The 17,029-nt window shown below is 40.3% G+C and overlaps 1 protein-coding gene across 5 annotated transcripts in view; it reads left to right on the top strand.

Moving 5' to 3' along the window:
* ST3GAL6 (ST3 beta-galactoside alpha-2,3-sialyltransferase 6) overlaps positions 1-17,029 on the top strand; it is a 58,385-nt gene that overhangs the window by 6,871 nt on the left and 34,485 nt on the right. For 4 of the 5 annotated variants that reach the window (XM_059392107.1, XM_059392106.1, XM_059392105.1 and 1 more), the window contains exon 2: positions 12,282-12,480. The gene's annotated coding sequence lies outside the window, so the exon portion shown is untranslated. Of the gene's footprint in view, positions 1-12,281; positions 12,481-17,029 lie in introns of those variants that run through there. The other variant, XM_059392110.1, reaches the window with a different exon arrangement.

Here is a 17,029-nt window from a genome sequence, read left to right as displayed (position 1 = left end):
TTAAATGAGATACATACAAATGCCCTGAGGTGGCAAAAGTTCTCTTCCTCAAGATTGCCAGAGCTGGGAGGAATGGGAAGAGGAGGGACGTGGGAGGGGCCATCTGGGGGCTCCAGCTGAGACTCACAGTGACAAGTTTCTCACCAAGAAGGATGTCTTCCAGAGCACTGTTTTGGTTAATAGAGAAATTCCGTATTCATATTTTAAAAATTCTAAATATTTAGAATTCTGCCTTCTAGACTTTCTGTCCCACAAACACATAATGCTATATAAACACAGCCTTCTGGTTTTCCAGCTGTCTCCATGGAGTCCGCTCCCCCTACTCCATCAGATTTCAGTCCTCAAAGAGGTTCTCAGTCCTTTATGCCTGACAGTTGGTGGCATTTTCTTCTTAGAAAATATTCTATTGCAGATATTTAGGGCAGCACAGCAGATGGTGCTGCTTTTATTAAAATTAAAAATGTTTGAAAAGAAACTAATAAATAAGGTAAAATGTATGAAACAAAATTAAATGCTTATATTAAAACCTTGTGCAACCCTTTAGTATTTAAGAGTTGTTTATGTATTAGAGGGTAGAGGAGGTGAAGATGAGGGACTGTGTCCATTTTCTAACTTTAGCATGGAGCCAAATACTAAAAAGGTAGAGATTAAAAAAAAAAAACAAAACAAAAAAACCCCAAACAGCACCCTGTTTTAATGGATAGTTTATAGCAGCTGTATTTACAAGTTGAAAATGGGTTATCCAGGTCCATTTAGACAAGAACAATTAGATGATAATCCAGGCCTTCAACTAGGGTATGAAAGGATATTCAATTCCTTTTTAGCAACAGCGATTAAATTAATGTATAATTTTATTTAACTGATAGAACCTGAAAGCTAAAAGAACTTTCTGTTGTAAATGTAAATGATGTTTGTGAGATAAAGGACACTTCTCTCAAATTACTTTTGCTATTTGGAGCAAAAATTTAGGTAAATGTCTAAGTAGTTTAGCTAATTACTCTTGCTTGATTCTGGCTGTGCTACACATAAATTAGAAATAGAATTTTTTGATAAGCAGGATATTGAGAGAGAGTTATGCCTTCTGATCATGAAGTAGCTATATATGTTTTCCAGGTACTGAATTGTTTGAAGGACAAATCTGGGCCTCCTATTACAAAAAACAAAAATGTTTTTATACCTTTGGTGGGTGGGGTCTTCTACTCCAGCCATAAAATGATAGAGTTATATTCTTACACAAAATCTTCTACTTAAGCTCTCCACCTGTGATCACCAGTATTCCTGTCCATGTACCTTTTATGATAACATCCTTTAAGCATGGTTTTTATTATGGAAATTTTTTTCTACTCAAGAATCCAGAGAATTTCTCCAGCGGGTCTTTGAAGTTTTCTGTTAACTCATGATGCTACCTTTCACTTTACTCTCCCATTTGGACCTGTAGTCACCGCAAGCCTTCCAGTGCTTTAACTAGAGATGTTCTGTTGATACGTCTTGCCTTTCTTTCACCTTCCACTCGACCCTTCCCCACTTAGGCCAGATGATAACCTGTGTTGGTTTTCTAACTTCATGGCTTATAACTGCCTCACTCTGCCTCAGTTGCCTAATGATTCTTGGCATCACTTTCCTTATTTATAAAATCGACATAATGGCCACATCACAGTATTGCAATTAAAGAAAACACATACAAACAGGTCAGCATAGTTTCTGCCAGATACCATTTAACCGTATTACGCCATTATTATTGTTACAACTCTGTGATGATAGCTATTATTATAACGCTATTCTCCCTCATGTAGTTAAAAATTAACTTTCTCCAGAAAAACTTTCTGCTTGACTTCATCAAGCTCTAATTTTCCCTTAGGTCTGTTCCATCTTAGCACCTGGCTTCACTTTGGACTTTATTACTGTACTCGTGTTGTTGTATTTCTTTATTCTTTGGTGAATAAAAACAAATGTTTGGGCATCTATGATGTGCCAGGTGCTATGCTATTTATTAGAGAGGGATCCAAGGTCACATGGAGGAATGCGGTGTGTGTGTGCGTGTGCACACACGTGTGCCCCCACACGCATGCATGTGTAGGCATGTGGGCTTTGGGTGGAATTGGGGATGAAAATCTTTTGGTTGAATAGCACTAGGAGTTTTTCACAATAAACTAGGGTTAAGAAGTAAAAATTGCTCTATTCAGATGCCCACTAAAAATCTTAACATCTTTTAGCCTGATTTTTGTTTGTTTGTTTGTTTGTTTTAAGATTTTATTTATTTATTTGACAGACGAAGATCACAAGTAGGCAGAGAAGAGCCGGATGTGGGCTTGATCCCCATGACCTGAGCCGAAGGCAGAGGCTTTAACCCGCTGAGCCACCCAGGCGCCCCTAGCCTGAGTTTTTTTAGATGGTTTAAAAAGTATGATAGTTACTGTTATTCTTGAAACAGCTTTACACATACTTTCTTAGACTCTCCTCTGTCCGCATCCAAATGCGGAGTGAAAGTAGAATACAAAAGATGATTCTGAGCTATGGTGGGGAGGGGAACAGTTGGGAAGGTGGGGAAAACGTTCCAGAAAGCGCAAACAGCATGGTCAGAGGTGCTGGAGCATGAAACAGTGTTGAGAATGACTAAGAACTGTGCAAAGGTTAGTGCTTTTAGATCATAATGTTCAAAGTCAAGCATTTTAGGATATGCCACAGGAGAGAATGTAGGTGTCAGCTCAGTCAGACTCAGAGACCTATGGCCTGTATGTTTAGATCTCCCTAAGAGGTTATGCACTTGGGGAATGAAGGTCTATATGGACAATTTATAATAGGCAAATTCTTCACATTGCTTCTAGCATTGAACTTGGATTTTACATCATGGAGTATGAGAAAAGGGTGGAAGCATTAGTAATGGTGATGTATCATTGATGTTAGAGCTCTCATTTTTAATAACCCAAGTATTTCAAACATAGAAATCTTAAATGTCATTTGAGATTTCTGAAGCATGGGATTCTATGTGCAATGTGAGAATAGGGACAGAGATATACAGGGAGAAGTGTTAAGAGATCACTACAAATTCAGAGCCTTGAGACTTTTGGTACCCTCTGATACATTTTACACAATAGAAAGCCAAGTGTTTCTGTTCATAGCTTCATTTTCTATAATTAGATGCTGTGTGTTTTTACTCCAAAAATAAGTCTTCTGCTAAGTCTGAGTGGTGTCCAGCATTTTAACTCTGTCCTTTGGTGTTGATTTCTCTTGCCTGGAGATGAAGCAATCAGACCCAGAGCACCCTAACCACAAGAGTTTAGAATTCCCAGAGAAGAATGAGATGTGAAAGAAAAAACACTGGAACTTACTTGAACTGTAATTAGCCTGAAAATGGAATGTGTGGGAGAGGTCTGCAAGGAGGGCAGGAAAACAGAGGGCAAAGCAAAAAGTGCCCTAACAACATGTCTCCAGCACTTTTGAGGGGAGAATGTATCCTTAGGACTTATAATGGGTCTCTGCTTATCAGACAGAATTTTTAATTATCACCCCTTTATAGAAGTTGCCAATCTGCCAATTCAAATATATGTATTCCTCGGCCTTCACATTTTTCTCATCTGAAGTAAATCACTTGAGCATTTGTGGTAACACACCTGTTCCTAGGAATTGACCATCTCAGGTAAACTGGCTGCTCAAGTGGCTGACGCTTGGGCGGTGGCTTCTCTCAGACAATGCCCCTCTCTTGAGCCTCTGCTAGGGTTCTTGGACGGCTCCAATTCCTCTATTTTTTTTTTTTTTTAAAGTATTACGGAGGAGTACAAAACCATGTAAGTGTAGTTTGCTACATTTCTTCCCAGTGAGCCCACCCATGTATATACCTCTAGATGAAGAGCTCGTGCGTTGCCGCCCTCCAGGAGTGCAGTGTGTGTGGGCTCCCACCCTGTTGCCGCTTCCCACACCCCCAACCTAACCACTGTTCTGACTTTCTCGGCCGTATGGTAATTTTTTCTTCTTCCATTACTCTTTAATTTGAATTAACATCCAGGTATTCTAAATAGCTCTAGAGCGTCAGAGTCCTCCTGGCTGAGGGTGCGGACTGGGCATTTCAGGAAGCGTATTCTGAATTGAGTTGTGGCCCTCAAAAAGGTCATGTTGAAGTCCTAAATCCGAGTACCTCAGGTTGTGACCTCATTTGGAAATAGGGTCATTTCAGCAGCAGTTGGTTAAGATGAAGTCATGCTGGAGTAGGATGGGCTACTAGAGCAGTGTGACTGGTGTCCTTGTAAGATGCAGCTTGTGTGCAAAGACAGAGACGCAGAGTAACACCACGTGAGGTCCGTGGGATCGAATGATGCACCTGAGAAATGCCCATGAGTGCTAGCAACCCCAGAAGCTAGAAAGAAGCAAGGAAGGATTCTCCTCTACAGGTTTCAGGGGGAGCTTGGCTCTGCTGACACCTTGATTTTGGGCTTCTAGCCTCCAGAACTATGAGACAATAAACTTGTGTTGTTAGAAGCCACCCTATTGTGGTACTTTGTGCTTGCAGCTCTGGGACACAGATGTAGAGGGTCTGCAGTGGGCATGGTGGCCTGATTCCTCGTCTCTGCGGCCCCTGAGGGCACCTTGGCCTCGGGGCCGAATTGCCCTGGCTACGCTCCGTCCAAGCTGCTCCTGTCTAGACTGGCTCACAGAGCACTCTGTCTTACTCCTGGTTGCTCGGTGTCCGTGCTGTGCCCCGTAGGGAGAGTTCATTACCATTATATGGCTTTTTCTTTATTTCTTCACTAGTGCTTTCATACTGAGCCAGGTTGGTTTCCTGACATACCCGAGACCAAAGCCCTGCACATCAGCCCTCTGTGCCTTTCTCTCATTGCCTAGTGGGTCTTTGCCGAGTTGTCCTTAGCATCGTACTACACCCAGAGTGGGGCCACATTCTCCATCCTGTTTTCTCCAGTTCCTCTGGTCCAAATCCTTTTTGATGGGGGTTGGGGGGAAAACAACTTTATTCTTTACGAGAAATCTTTATTTTCAAATAGTATGGCATGCTGTAAGTAAAGGTTTCATTTTGCCGACATTAGGTATATCAAAGGCCAGTTCTCATCTGAAAAAAATTAAAGCAGCAGTCAGATCAAAAAGGTGTCTAACAGTTAGGCTTTAGTAAGTAATAAGGAACTATGAAGAGCATATTGGATAACAGAGTACTTTATTTAGGGAAGAATTAGTTTTAGTCTGCCTTCCAACTTAACTATTTTTTTTTTGAGTTTCTGGTGTTAGAGAACCACAAGGACCGTACTGTTCTAAGGTCCCCAGGGTGACTCCATGGATTCAGGCAACTTCCTCTGGTCTTCTTTTTTACCCTTGCTTTGGGATCTAGGGACTCACTGGTGGCTTTTGACTTAAATGCTCTTAGCATAAACTCTCTTTCTCTTAGCTTTGTATGTCCTAGCATATACCCCTTCCTTTCGGCTCAGAGGTCATTACATTCTGCTACTAACTATGGGGCAGTCTTCAGGACATTTTTTAAAAATGACTGGACATGGGAAGTTTCAAAGGTTTAAGTGATCCTACTTTTGGCTTCTGTTCAATTTGTGGTGCCTTATTCTCATGCTGAGTCTCTTTCAGCTTCTAGTTCCTACTGTATATACTATTCCTATTTCTATTTTACCCTTTGAGGGGGAATGAAAAAAAAATCGTAGCTTTTGGGCTAATCGTGTATTCTGTACAATACACATATTATGCAATGAAAACTAATAAGATGTGCACCTGAATCTCTTGGTAAGAGGTTAGAATGAGGCCAAAGGTTATGTTTGGTATGTTTGTCTTGGTTTAAATGTGTGACTGTATGGACTTGCTCTCTTGACTCAAATACCCCTTACACTCTGAGATCTTGTGCTGTGGGATATCTGGGTAATAAATACCTGTGGTGGATGGACAGATGGATGAGTGGATGATGAAGCTGCTCCCTCTTGGCCAGTTATTTTATTGAACTGCTGGTAGGATAAATTTAACTTGGGTTCAGGGCCACCTCTAGAAGCTTGGAAGTATTTTCCTAAGCTCAGGAGGATTTCTTGGGCTAGAGTCCAGGGATCTAGAAGTGTTATCTCCTTGGCTTGCCTATGGAATGTGCTAAAACATTTGGCTGGTTGTGCGAAAATGGGGCCACACATTGGGACCCTCTCAATGTGATGGAGCTACTTCTTTCATTTGAAACCCAGATTTCTTTTTCTCTTTACCTACGTGGGGATGCTGTATATTTCTTTGGAAATCTGCTGGGAGACTTGAGTTCCCTTTCCTTCTGAAGACAAATGTCCTTCTTCAAATTCCCTTTTGCATTTCCGGACTAAGTTATCTTATAGTATGAAGAATGCAGCCATTAGTAAACAGTTATCCATATTTTAAAAATCTGCCTTTTGAGGCTTTCCCAGAAATCTTTTTTTATAGAAAAGAATGTTAAAGGCATAGCAGTCCCGGAGATGGTTCTTCACAGATTTGTAGAGTTAATTTCAGTTTACACTTTATAATAAAACTTGCTACAGTGTCCTTGAGCTAAAAAGTTTCATTAATGTAAATCAATGATTGTTTTTAGTCACACTGTTTATAGGTCTAACAACTATATTTTATGGCTTTGTCTAATTGTCTGCTTTATCAAACATTGACCCTGGCACATAGTAGGCACTTGCCAATCCCTTGATTCTAAAGAAAAATTTGGTTATCTTTCTGTGTGGTTGTACCTTGGATTATTTTCTGGCCAAAGCACAGAACAAAGCATTCCAGAGAAATGTTTGTTTTGTTTATCTGCTTGCTCAAATGCTCTGATTTTTCTGCCCAGTGTGGTGTGCCCAAGAAGAGAAAGTGGTTGTAGGATACAGACTATTTTCTCCACCTACTTTCTCTTCACTATGTTTTGTCTTGAACAGGGTTAGTATAGATTCAATTTAGCTGGAAATTTACTTTCCCATTTAAAATACACTTAACTTCCCCTTTTCAGAGAGTGATAGTATTTTAATTATCTAGGTATTTCTATATGACTTGAATTATCAAAGATTTCTTTCTTTAGAGAAAAACCCTATTTAAAAGGGAAATTTCAATTTTATCTTTTTTTGTGTATGTGAAGATTTTATTTATTTATTTGACAGAGATCACAAGTAGGCAGAGAGGCAGGCAGAGAGAGAGGAGGAAGCAGGCTCCCTTCTGAGCAGAGAGCCCGATGTGGGGCTCGATCTCAGGACCCTAAGATCATGACCTGAGCCGAAGGCAGAGGCTTTAACCCACTGAACCACCCAGGCGCCCCCAATTTTATCTTTTTAAAAGATTTTATTTATTTACTTGAGAGAGAGAGAATGAACTGTGGGGAAGGGCAGAGGGAGGGCGAGAGAAACAGAGAGAGAGAGAGAGAAAGAAAGAGAGAGAGAAGCAGGCCCCTGCAGAGCAGGAAGCGATTCCAGGACCCAGAGTTCATGAGACCTGAACTAAGGGCAAATGCTTAACTGACTGAGCCACCCAGGTGCCCCAGAAATTTCAGTTTTAAAGTATTTCCAGCAATTTGTAAGATTCACTGTCTCAGTAAAGTATTTTATCTAGATTGGAAAAAAATTTTTTTTTGGCTCCAAAATGGCATTTAGATAAGCTGTCCTCTGAAAGCAACCTGAATGTCTGTTAGTAAGGAATGGATAACTTTATGATATATTTGGTGGATAGAATATTCTACAGAACTTGAAAAGAATGAGCCAGACCTTTCTGCACATTGGTATGGATGAAACTCAAAACCTAAAATGTAGAGTGAAAAACACAGATTTCAGAATGTTATATATTTGTTATGTAAATGTTAAACATTACTTAGAACAAAATCATATGCCAGATAATGTTTATGAATGTGTGTGTGTACAGTGCATGCATACGTATGCTTATGAATAAAAAGTGGACTGGCTCTCTATCAAATTCATGATAGGTTGGGTGTCCCTGGGAGAAGAGGAGCAGAGATAGGGAGGGGCACATAAATGTGCATTTTTAAAAAAGTCCCTGGGTTGGGGGTGCCTGGGTGGCTCAGTGGGTTAAGCCTCTGCCTTCAGCTCAGGTCATGACCTCAGAGTCCTAATTCGAGCCCCACATCGGACTCTCTGCTCGGCAGGGAGCCTGCTTCCCCCCATCTCTCTCTGCCTGCTTCTCTGCCTGCTTGTGGTCTCTGTCTTTCTGTCAAATAAATGAATAAAGTCTTAAAAATAAATAAATAAAAAGTCTGAGAAGATATGGTTATTCAGTTAATGGGCTCAGGGACATTTGTTATATTGACATATGGACTTCTATTAACATTTTTGTAATAAAAAATTCTGTGTAACATTTCCTAACGGAATAGGTTCCTACCAGGAACCATGTATTTATCAAGACTCTGGGAATGAGAGACTAAAGCTATTCTAATACATCTCATTCACGATGCCATTCTGTGAAAAACGAAAAGTTGACAGAATAAATCTTGAATGGGAGGAAAGCTCCAGATTCACCTGCTCCTGGGAAGTTCTCGTGGCTTACGGGTCCAGAATAAGGACTCAGGCAGCAGACCGCCTAGACCAAACCCTGGCTTGCCACCTTCCGGGTTTGAGACCTTGGACAGGTAGACCTTTCTAAGCCCTTCTGTGTCTCTAGCTGTAGAATTTGAGTAACATTGCCCAGGCCAGGGCTGAGGAGGGCCTGTGAGCTCATGCGAGGGGTACACACTCCCCAAGATCAGCTGTTAACTGTTTCCAGCATTGTTCTATCAACAGCCTCAGTTCTTCTGTGTGTAGTTTTCATTCTCACCTCAGAATCTTTGCAAATGCTCTTTCCTCTGCCCAGAATGTTTTTCATTTTCATCTCTCTCTCTTGTTAACTCTTCAGTGGAGTTCTCCGAGAATTTCCCCAATTCTTCAGAGAAGCTTCCCTGTCCTCGACTTGGGTCAGTAATTTAAATAATTACTTGTGAACCGCTTATTAATATCTGCCTCTCTCCTGGTTGGTAATCTTTTTTTTTCCTTTTCTACTTTATTTTTAGTGCCTAGAACAATGTCTGATAAAGAATAGGCATTGAGAAACTATTTATTGATTAAATCAACAGTTATTGTAGATGGTGGAAACTTTCGGAGGTAATTTTTTGAGCAAATAAATTTGGCTCACTTTGCCAAAAGGATTAACATACTAGTATTAGTAAGTGAATCTAGGATTACGTGATTTCATAAAAAAATACATATCACATGTATTGGTTTACTTATAAAAATATTATAAAGTATCCCAAATTAAGATTTGCATCATATTTGTAATTCGGCTTTAGATAATCATCTGACGGATAGTAATATAAGAATCATCACATATTTTCATGTACTGTGGAAAGCAGGAATATTTTCAGTACTTTAATCTTAAGATTTTATGTAGGTTCATCTGATTGCTTGCCCTCATGTTAATTCACTTTTTTTCTTTTAAAAATAGCAAAAGAGGCATTAACAGGTGATACTTCCCAAGGAGCAAAATAAACCAGGTTCATTCAGAATTAACTGACAAGTAAATAAGCAGTTTGAAAAAAATGGCTTTTGTCAATTGGATGGAATGCTACTTGTAACCTTTAAGCAAACTGAAACAGCCAACTCTGACTTTCAGAGTCAGAAGAAGGGCAGGAAACAGATTCCCTCTTACTTAGTTGTTGGTTTATTTACTCGGGGAGAGAAACATAAGAACACTTCCAAATTTAAGGAAGGTCTGTGTTCAGATATTAGTGCATTTCTCCAGGAAAGATACCGCATAGGATTTTTGAAGTGATTGAAGTCCAGATTTATTAGATAGGGGAGCAGAGCCAGAAACAGGGACTTTGAAAACACTGAAGGCATTTTTTATGACTCTGATGGATGGTAGGGAGGTGAAATTTCAGGACTAGGTAAATAATGCAAAGCCCTCCATTGAAAAAGGAGACCACAAATTGTAGCTTTGGGAGAATTACCCCTTCCCCACCTTTGCAGACACATGACTTTATACCACAGATATGGTATATCTATGGTATATAAATTTGGGGAAAAATTTATAGCCATATTTTCTTTCACTCTACTTCTCTGTTAATGTTGTATAGGGAAATCATAAGTAACTGCATTTTTGATTGCTGAATGCATATTTACAATAGAGTTGCTTGGTTTTAAATATTTGCCAAGCTTGGAGTGTGATCACCATTTTTTTTAATGGAAGTAAAACATTTCCTCTTTAGAATTGTGCAAAATTATTGTTCAAAAGCATGACGGGGGCAGGTACTGCAAGATACTACAATACAGACTTTCTTTGAATTTTGAATGTGTGGACTCACAAAATCCTGCTAATTACCACTTACCCTATTTATTAGTCATCTGCCCCCAGATCAAGGTGGGAGAGTACTTTTGAAGTCATACAATTAGAGGATTCTGTGCACTTTGGGGAACACTAATTTAAATCACATTTTAAGTCTGGTAGTCGAGTTATATCCTGGACACTCTTGACTCACAGCCTTGCATTACTGGGCAGCTTGCTAGAAATGCAGATTCTTAGGCCGCACCCCAGACCTACCTAATCAGAATCTACAGTTTATCAAGATGCTCAGGTGATGCCAATGGACATTTAAGTTTGTTAAGCTCTGCTGTCCAAATGCCCCCAAGTGATTTTTAGAACAGAGTGTTTTTAGTAACAAGTGACTCATTATCTAATAATGTAACCTGTTATCTTTCCTGTATTATCTTTAGGCAACCCAAATTTTAGCAAGTTCTCTCTTTCTGAGCTGAAACCTAACTCCTTGAATATTGCGTTTACTGGGTTTGGCTTAATAGCCCCCCCACCCCACTCAGCCTTCAGAACCAGGCTAATGCCTCTTCTTCATGATGGTCATTCAAACAGGAACTGGGCGATCCTGTTTCTTGCCTTGATTTAAGTTTCTCCAGGTGTAAGTCAGTCCCTTTCCCCCAAGCTCTTCCTGATATGATACTTTTTGGGGTTTCTTTACCCAATGTTCAGACTAGATACCTTTAAAGGACCCTTTCAACTTCAAAATTGTGATTTCTCCTTTACTTTCAGTACTAGTGGGCAGAAGATGACAGAAACCCAGGAGCTGTACTTTCTTTGCATTTAAGGAGAATGATTCTGAGGCACAAATGTATAATTATCCATAATTTCCTTAGGCTCAAAATTCTGCTTCACAGTAGAGACTTCCATTATAATAATAGCTACTAGAGAGCACCACTTTGCCTTTCTTGTAATATCTAAATGCATCTACTTCTGCATTTCAAAAGTGGAAATAAGCATTTTTTTGTGTCTCTGTGAATTTTCAATTTCAAAGAAAAAAATTCCCTGTAATCCATGACTTAACACATTAGCAGATTTCGTTTTCCTCTAGTGTCTTTCAGTAATGTGTCACATACACATCCATCTTATACATAGAAATAATTTTCGTGTTCTCAGTTTTTAAAATGTTCCCTTCTTTACTTGGTGGATTCTGAATATTTTTTCATGGTATTTAATGATTTTCATAGTAGTTAAGCACAATTATTTCCTTATGGTAGGACATCAGAATTCATGACTGCTTAAGTAAAGTATTTGTCATATTTTTATTGGTTTGGTTCTTTGATATTTGTTTCCTAAGGATTTTTTAAAAAATAACATTTTTTACTACCACATATAAAGAGCGTGCAATTTTTGTTTTGTTTGTTTTTGTATCAGGATTAGTCTTGTGTAAGAAAAGCTGTAGCAAGAGCAGTTTGGGATATTTTTTTCAAAAAAAATTTTTTTTAAAGGAAATAGCCCACAGCACATTTTTAAACAAGTTGTTCTTGTAATTTCTCTATGCTTCCTTTCCCCTCATTTTCTTCTAGATATTTTCATTCTTCTTGACCTCCTCCTCGTTCTCCTGTCTGTTTCCCTTCCCTTCCTCCTTGGAGGGTTTTCAGAGCAACCGTGTCCCCCCTCACCTCTGCATTTAACAATAAAGCTGTGTGTATGTGTGGAGAGAAGCTGAAAAGTAAGACAGATGGTTCTTTCATTACCGGGTTGTTTTGGATTAATTGAACTGGATTTTTTTTTTTTTTTTCAAGAAGCCTGAGCTGGGTCCGGTGGATAGCCAGTCACGAGCTATAGTAATGTAATATATGCTGCCCATTTTGTTCTTGGATTTTTTTTGTTTGTTTGTTTGTTTTTGGTAATTTCGTCACCCTGTCAAGCATTTTGGGAGGGGTCAGAAGTGAGTTTACTAAGATGATGTATTCATTGAACATTTTTTAATGGCTTAAAGTTTTTCTTGAGCAGTGAAGCCCATTCGTACTAAGCAATGCTATTTTTGTGTTTTCTTTCAGCACTTGCAAGTGGAGAAGCAGCCCAACTCTTTATCTTGGATGATTGCTAGTGGAGAAGCTCTGACAATTTAGCAGGTGGGCTCCTGGGCCTCTGGGACCCTTACTACATCCTTTGCCTTCAGGAGCAGAGTGACCTTCAGGAGTAAGAGTGACCTTCAGGAGCAGAGCGCCTTTGGGAAACAGATTCCTAAAAGTGCAGGTAAGACACTACCGCTGTCTCAGACTTCTTAGTTTGGAGTTTGAACACTTGGAAGTTTCTTATAAAATGTTGCCACCTCTAGCAGATGACTTTTAGATGCCTATTAATATATCTCTTACTAGTTCAACATATGACCAGAGGGGCCATGAGACTTTGAATATCACCAGTGACTGATCAGCATATCCCAAGTTGAGCTATAGAAGTTGTAAATACTTTGATTATTATTTTAAAATTTATTTATTTAAATAATAGCTATACTCACTGTGTGGCTAGAACTCATGACCTCAAGATCAGAAGTTGCATGCTCTTCTGGTTAAGCTAGCTGCCCCTTAAATTTATTTATTTATTTATTTTCTTAATGTGGATAGATCATCTTTGGGACTATTCTTAGCCAATATGGAAGGGAAAGAGTCAGAAACTGAAATACTGAAGTTAAAAACAGACCATGTGCATCATGGCTATTGTAGAAACTGCTGTTAATAAACTGTGTAACCTTAGGCAAGATGCTTGCCCTCTCTGGGCCTTGTTTTCTCAATAGAATGAACTCTAGTTTCCTTTCCATCCTTAAATACTACAAGTAATAATAATTAAAAAAAAATTTTTTTTTTTTAAAGATTTTATTTATTTGACAGAGAGAGATCACAAGCAGGCAGAGAGGCCGGCAGAGAGAGAGAGGAGGAAGCAGGCTCCCTGCCGAGCAGAGAGCCCGATGCGGGACTCGATCCCAGGACCCTGAGATCATGACCTGAGCCGAAGGCAGCGGCTTAACCCACTGAGCCACCCAGGCGCCCAGTAATAATAATTTTATTAAAGTACCTTAATATGATTTATAGGCATATTCTCTTTACTATTCCTGGAACCCATGTACAAATTTAAAATCCCACTTCATATATTTATTCTGGGAAAGCTCTGGAGCTCAAATGTCCATCAGGAATTAGCTCCACGTTTTACCCATTCGTCTAAACCGTCTTCCTGGTTGGTGAAGGCTTATCAGAAAGCCTTCTTTCTGAAGGCTTCTTTGCTAGAAGAAAGTTACTCTTCTAGCAAATTTGTTACATTACTCTTTTGTTTGAAAATTGTTTTTGTGAAGGACACCCATTGACTGAGAATATAATGCTTTCTTTTTTTTTTTTTTCAAAGATTTTATTTATTTATTTGACAGAGATCACAAGTAGGCAGAGAGGGAGGCAGAGAGAGAGGAAGAACTTCGCAGGCTCCCCGCTGAGCAGAGACCCCCCCCCCCAATTCGGGGCTCGATCCCAGGATCCCGAGATCATGACGTGAGCCGAAGGCAGAGGCTTTAACCCACTGAGCCACCCAGGTGCCCCAACATAGTGCTTTCTTTAGTGGTACTGGCAAATTCGGACATATACAATGACTTTGGGCTTTGGTCCTTGGGAATCTTTTGAGCTTCACTGTCACACCGAGATTACTCATGAGTGGTTTCAGGGTCCTGAGCCCCTGGGCTGGCAGAACTCTTGACCACCGCAGGACTCAGGCTGGACATGGATCTGCAGGTTTCTTATTGCCAGACATACCTTCATATATTGGAATCTGAGCCATCATCATCTTGGTGATTTATGGAACTGTCTTTCCTGCCAGTCTACACATCTCCTGGCATCAGATGGAAGTGCGGATTCTGGTGTGTCCTGTGCTCTAATTCCAGCCCTGCCACTTACTACCCTGGGGAAGGGATTCTTTTTTTTTTTTTTTTTAAGATTTTATTTATTTGTCAGAGAGAGAAAGAGCACAGGCAGACAGAATGACAGGCAGAGGCAGAGGGAGAAGCAGGCTCCCTGCTGAGCAAGGAGCCCGACGTGGGACTCGATCCCAGGACGCTGGGATCATGACCTGAGCCGAAGGCAGCTGCTTAACCAACTGAGCCACCCAGGCGTCCCTGGGGAAGGGATTCTTGAGGACGTTAAAATTTCTCTGTGCTTTAGTGTCATCACCCGTGTGGTAGGGATGACAGTAGTACCTTTCTTCAAGGGTGGTTTTGAGGAGTAAAGGAATTAAACATGTAGAATATTTAGAACAGGTCTATTATGTAAGTGTTCAGAATGCTGAAACTATTTTTATTGCCATCTGTTGCAGTTCCATTTTCTATTCCCATTCTCTAGGGCTGAGACACTCAGCTCCTCACCCCTACCTTGTTAGACATTGCTGATTGTCTCTTTCTTTCCGAATCTAGAATGCAATATTTGAATACTTCTCAGTGGCATAACAGCGTAAGATGAAACTGTTTGTCCACTCAAATTATTTCCAGAGTTCTTGATTTTATTTCTTGTTTCAAGACATGAATTTGATACGCTGATTCCAAGTCTGGGTTGTTTGTTTTTTTTACTAAAACTCTAGAGCAGTTGTATTATGAAAAGAATAAAAAGATGTTGCTTCTATAGCCAGAAATTGGGTCTAATTCTGACGTGAGTTTTGCTGGTGGATTACTTCTACCTTGAACCCCTTTCATTTTTTATTCAGAAGCAGATGAATAAGTCTTCCTATCAGGGATGCTTTGAAATGTTGAAATGAATGTGCAGAAATAGCTAGCTTAGTAATGGAAGCTTAATTTTCTGTAGCTATTATTAGTGCAGTGGCATTAGTTCTTCAGGGTCTTTGCCAAGATGTTACAAAGTTCATGTTTTAGTAAGACCTTGGTCTGTGGGCAGTTAATATTTCATGAGTTTTAAAAGAAGAATGAGGGGACGCCTGGGTGGCTCAGTGGGTTAAAGCCTCTGCCTTTGGCTCAGGTCATGATCTCAGGGTCCTGGGATCGAGTCCCGCATCGGGCTCTCTGCTCAGCAGGGAGCCTGTTTCCTCCTCTCTCTCTCTCTCTGCCTGCCTCTCTGCCTACTTGTAATCTCTCTCTGTCAAATAAATAAATAAAATCTTTAAAAAAAAAAAATAAAAAAATAAAAGAAGAATGAGAACAAGTTTAGGAGAGTCCTTATTGCATGCCCGACTTTTACCTGAGGGCTTTATATTTACGACGTACAGTAGCTCTCTTGGGTGGTATTATTGCCATCTTATAGCGGAGGACACTAAGTTATAAAGAGATTAAGCAACCTCCCAGGGTCCTGTAACTGGTCAGATATGTAGAGCTGAGACTCAAACCCCCAGGGTCTGATCACTGTGCAGGCTGCCTTAACACCTAATTATGCTGCTACCTGCAAAGAATTAATTGTATGGAGTGAAGAGAAGATGGAGCCCGACATGCCAGGCTAAGCAATTTTACATTTATTTGGCAGATTGTGGAAAGCCACTGATGGTTTCCCTGCAGAGTGGGTGACAGAACGAGAGCTGGGCTTTGAGGATTTGGTGCCAGGTGCAGCACGTGGGCTGGTTTCAAGATAGATTAGAGATCATTGCTAGGAGCTGAGAAGAAACGTTCACATGGCTTTAGGGACCAGCATTAATTAAGACAAGACCTTGAGAACGCCCACATTTATGTGTGCCCGGGAGGAGGAGACCTGGAAATTGTAGGCAGAGAAGTTAGAGGAGAGAGACCCAGGGCGGTGAAGTGCCCCCCGAAGGAGGTGGCTTGGGAATTGAAAACCGTGAAGGTTGGAGAGGACTGAACAAAACCAAGACTAGTGGGTTATTACCGTGTCCCTACCATGAGACTGGAATCGAGCTAGAGGAAAGTCCACATAAAAATGTCTTGTTGTGCCACGGACTCTACTACTTGTGAGTGAGATCCCCTTTGGCAAGTTTTTAAATTTTTCTAAATCCTGACTGTCTCTTCTAGAATATGGTGACCTAAGACCTTTCTCTGTCAACATGCCGTGAACTCTTTCTAGCTCTGAGGTCTGTAAATCCGGGGTTCAAGCTGTGAACAACAGTAATGGGGCCCGAGGTTGTAAAGGTTTGGCTGGTGATGCAGTTGACCATTTTAGGCAATGCAGAATGAAATATGTGCCCTGTAGATATGAGAGGAGTATTTCCTCTCAAAATACCAGGAGTATTTTGGTGATGGTGGTAGCAAGTGGAAGAAGACCAAAAACGATATAGGAATGAAAATGTTGAGGGAATTTACAAGGCAACCACAAATATTCCCTAGAATGTGAGGGAAATTCTTCTCAAGCCACTTATTTCAGACAGAATCTGACTGGTTTCTTCTGGAAAATTGAAAAGGCCAAGTCCAAAAGACTTAGCAAAGATAGCAGGTAATGTAGAGTGAGCTTCTGGTTCCTCTAAAAAACCCTTTGGGATATCTCCCAGAGCCCTGACCCTCTGGGGGTGGTTCACTAAATTCACTAAAGTGAATTTAAAAAATTTAGCCACAGTTATTAACCTGTTAACATATAATATTCCTTGGAGGTTCTCTTTACCAGACTGTCTCCATCAGTACTTCTCAAACACACAGATCACCTGGGGGTCTTGTTAAAGCATCAGTTTGATGCAGTGGGACAAGAGTGTGGAGCTGCAGTTCTGCATTTCTACCAGGTTCCCAGGTGTTGGCAATACTGCTGGTCCATGGACCTCACTTTGAACAGCAGGAGTCTATAATAATTTACTCTAGGGGCACCTGGGTGGCTCAGTGGGTTAAGTT

This window comes from Mustela nigripes, chromosome 2, assembly GCF_022355385.1.
Source record: "Mustela nigripes isolate SB6536 chromosome 2, MUSNIG.SB6536, whole genome shotgun sequence".
NCBI lineage: Eukaryota > Metazoa > Chordata > Mammalia > Carnivora > Mustelidae > Mustela > Mustela nigripes.
This window is presented reverse-complemented; position numbering and strand designations above follow the sequence as displayed.